The following is a 3,972-nucleotide window of genomic DNA, read 5'->3' on the forward strand; positions in this document are numbered from 1 at the left end:
TCCAGGATCGGTTTTTCCCTCGGATGAGGGATCCAGACTCTGGGTCGGGGGATACAACTGGTGAGGATGACCAGTACCTCGCCCAAGCAGCCTCACCTCCTATGCTGAAGAGGGGGGGGGGGAAGTTTGGAAGGGGTAGACAAGCGTGGGTTAGGTACCATCCCGGCACTTCCAGGATGAATCGAACCCCCCCCCCCCCCTCTACACAGTTGACTTCCCCAGGCTGAGTACCACTTTTCAAATTTCATGGCAGAACCGGGAATCGAACTCGGGCAGGGGTGGCAGCTAACCACACTAACCACTACACCATAGAGGCCGTAAAGAATCTTACTCTAAATTGTGATATTGATTTCATATCAATATGAAGGATCGAAGGACTGCAGTATAATTTTATACTACTTTAACATGAATATCTTGTTGTCCAAGCGAACATCTACTCTGCGGGCCGCAGATACCGCACCGCTTAAGAACATTCGTTACGACTACGGTTATCAACTGCGCGCACCTAGTAACGAAAGCTTGAACTACCAACTAGTAGTGACGCGATTCCCACTTTCATCGCGGTTAGCGCTAGCTATCAGGCGTTCTTGGTGGCTGAGTTTTAATGATATTTTTGGTAATGAAACGGGATGAAACTGATTGCTAACATCAGAAATACAGACAGAACTATTCTGGATCAATAGTAAAAATAGAAAACATTAAGTAATTACACTTCGAAAGGTAGAACTAAACTACAGATACTGTTTTATATTCTAATATAAAAAGCATACAGGGAACAAATGAGAAATATTATGATTCATGGAACCTCCATTAAAAAACATATTACAATAAGGAATAAGATGTGTTAAGGTATTATGAACAGTTATTATTAAATTTGGTATGTTAACCGACGAATGGCAGTAAGGGGGTATAGCTCAGTGGTAGAGCATTCGACTGCAGATCGAGAGGTCCCCGGTTCAAACCCGGGTGCCCCCTTCAATGTTTTTAATTATTCGTAATTACGTAATTGTGTGGGCACGGTAACTCTTTTCATCATTTAAAGGGAATATTGCTTTTAATATTCATTTTATGGAGTATAATAACTGTTTTTGGCAAATCTCTCCATTTCATTTAAATACGCCGATCTTAAGTAACGGCGGCATCAACAGTATTAAGCCAGGGTATAACATAGCTATATTTTTTCTTAGGGATCTGTATAAACAGAGCGAAGTGACCGCAAGAGGTATGGAACCAAGTTCTTCATTCAGGAGACGAGTGGTTTCGAACTCCACCGTCGGCTGTACTGAGGTGGGGTTTTCTGTGCAGCGTGGTTTCCTATTTTTCACATCTACGTAAATGCCGGGACAGTTCCTATTCATAAGCCACTGCCTGTTCCTTCCACCTCCTTACCTAATTTCATTCATCATCATTAATTTTATCCAGTGACAGTTGGTGCATGAAGGGCTTTTGGGCACTGCCCCACCGCCTGTTTCAAAAACACATAACATAATTTCACTTTGTTGTCATTAATGCTTTCACGGCCCGTACTTATAGACATGATATTGTATAGGCTTTAGGGCTTGCGCCGTGTCAAGAAAATAAGGTAAAATTTTTAAAACTGTCTGCGAAATACAAAATGCATACAGGGAACATCATCATCATCATCATCATCATCTGTTTACCCTCCAGGTTCGGCTTTTCCCTCGGACTCAGCGAGGGATCCCACCTCTACCGCCTCAAGGGCAGTGTCCTGGAGCTTCAGACTCTTGGTCGCGAATACAACTGCGAAGAATGACCAGTACCTCGCCCAGGCGGCCTCACCTGCTATGCTGAACAGGGGCCTTGTGGAGGGATGGGAAGAGTGGAAGGGATAGACAAGGAAGAGGGAAGGAAGCGGCCGTGGCCTTAAGTTAGGTACCATCCCGGCATTCGCCTGGAGGAGAAGTGGGAAACCACGGAAAACCACTTCCACCTCTACTCAGTTGACCTCCCGAGGCTGAGTGGACCCCGTTCCAGCCCTCGTACCACTTTTCAAATTTTCGTGGCAGAGCTAATCACGCTAACCACTACACCACAGAGGCGGGCATACAGGGAACAAATGAGAAATATTATTATTCCTGGAACCTCCATCAGAAAACATATTACAATAAAGAATAAGATGTATAAAGGTATCATGAACAGTTATTATTTAAGTTGGCATTTAACTGCGTTCTCAGTAAGGGGGTATAGCTCAGTGGTAGAGCATTCGACTGCAGATCGAGAGGTCCCCGGTTCAAACCCGGGTGCCCCCTTCACCTTATTTTCTTGACACGGCACAAGCCCAAAAGCCTATACAATATCATGTCTATAATTTCACTTTGTAATTGATTACATAAAGAGGTGTACAAATGTAGCGAAATCGATCAGTTATACAATGTTATTTTTACTATTGTAGCGAAATCGATCAGTTATACAATCTTATTTTTACTATTTTGGCTGTTAACATTTCGCTTTTCTATTTTCAAAGATATGGCCAAATGGCAAAGGCTTTCTGATCGCGGCAGCCGTTTATCAAGCACAATGTTCTCTCTGGCAGGAGAGCCCTCAATAGGTTCCTAGAGTTTCGCAAGTGTGCAAGGTGAGAGAGGAGCCTGGAAATACGATTTGGGTTCGTCAGGGGAAAGAAGAGTGCAGGCGGGCAGTCGCTTCAAAGTAGGAATGAAAAAAAGCAATCAGTACAATCCCGATTTTTTCATCCTTTCATCATCATCATCGTCAAGGTAAAATTTTTAACGTTTCGCAGAAAACTGTCTGCGAAATACAAAATGCATACAGGGAACATCATCATCATCATCTGTTTGCCCTCCAGGTTCGGCTTTTCCCTCGGACTTAGCGAGGGATCCCACCTCTACCGCCTCAAGGGCAGTGTCGGGGGTCACCTGCTATGCTGAACAGGGGCCTTGTGGAGGGATGGGAAGATTGGAAGGGATAGGCAAGTAAGAGGGAAGGAAACGGCTGTGGTCTTAAGTTAGGTACCATCCCAGCATTCGCCTGGAGGAGAAGTGGGGAAACTACGGAAAACCACTTTCAGGATGGCTGAGGTGGGAATCGAACCCACCTCTACTCAGTTGACCTCCCGAGGCTTAGTGAACCCCGTTCCAGCCCTCGTACCACTATTCAAATTTCGTGGCAGAGCCGGGAATCGAACCCGGACCTCCGGGGGTGGCAGCTAATCACGCTAACCACTACACCACAGAGGCGGACGAATTCTTTCCTTTAATTTTTTAATTATTAAGAAAAACACTTAGCAGAAATGCGCACAAAATGTCGTTCGTTGCGGCTAACCGATTCGTACATTGCCACAGCAAGTGGTGCAGCGTGTAGCGTGTGCTGTGGGGAAGGGAAGCAGGGGTGTATCTTTTGGCAAGGTCATGGCCACTGAGGTATGATTCACCCGCTTGCCGCGCTTATTCGTCAGTCTGACCGTCTCTTCAGAGTCTGTTAGTTTCTTAGTGTGTAGTCAAATCAAGCAAAGCAAAGTCATCTCCGTACAGCCCATGAAGGCCCTTGGAGGTGTGGAAGGTAAAGGCTTCCACTATTCGTAACCTCGGCACATGATGGGGTAGAGTGGTTAGCTCTACGCCCGGCCGCCTATGCCCCCAGGAATTAACCTTGTTTCCTGACGGGGAATCGAACCCACGTCCTTCCGGGCGAGCATAGCACGCCTTTACCACCTCGGCCAGGCAGCCCCTGTAGTCAAATAATAAATTATATTTAATTGTATAATCGCGCAGTACTTCTATTTAATGGTAATACATGAATAATTATTGTTCATTTGGTGAAAGTTGAATTGTATAGTAGGTACTGTTATTACCGCATTAAAGTTGGTAGACTCATTCATCTTTTACGTCTCTATGGAATTTTCTCAGAGAACATTAAACAACTTACCATTTTGTAGCTTTTTGTGTGTTCATTGTTTTTTGTTTTGTTTTTTTGTTTTGTTTTTTATGTTGG

The 3,972-nt window shown here is 44.7% G+C and overlaps 2 non-coding genes across 2 annotated transcripts; both read left to right on the top strand.

The window, feature by feature from the left end:
• Positions 1 to 903: 903 nt before the first annotated feature.
• TRNAC-GCA (transfer RNA cysteine (anticodon GCA)) lies at positions 904 to 975 on the top strand. The gene has a single exon. It is a non-coding gene; the product is annotated as a tRNA-Cys (tRNA).
• A 1,223-nt stretch (positions 976 to 2,198) lies between these two features.
• Positions 2,199 to 2,270, top strand: TRNAC-GCA (transfer RNA cysteine (anticodon GCA)). Its single transcript has one exon. It is a non-coding gene; the product is annotated as a tRNA-Cys (tRNA).
• The last annotated feature ends 1,702 nt before the right edge of the window (positions 2,271 to 3,972 follow it).

This window comes from Anabrus simplex, chromosome 4, assembly GCF_040414725.1.
Source record: "Anabrus simplex isolate iqAnaSimp1 chromosome 4, ASM4041472v1, whole genome shotgun sequence".
In the NCBI taxonomy this organism is placed as follows: domain Eukaryota; kingdom Metazoa; phylum Arthropoda; class Insecta; order Orthoptera; family Tettigoniidae; genus Anabrus; species Anabrus simplex.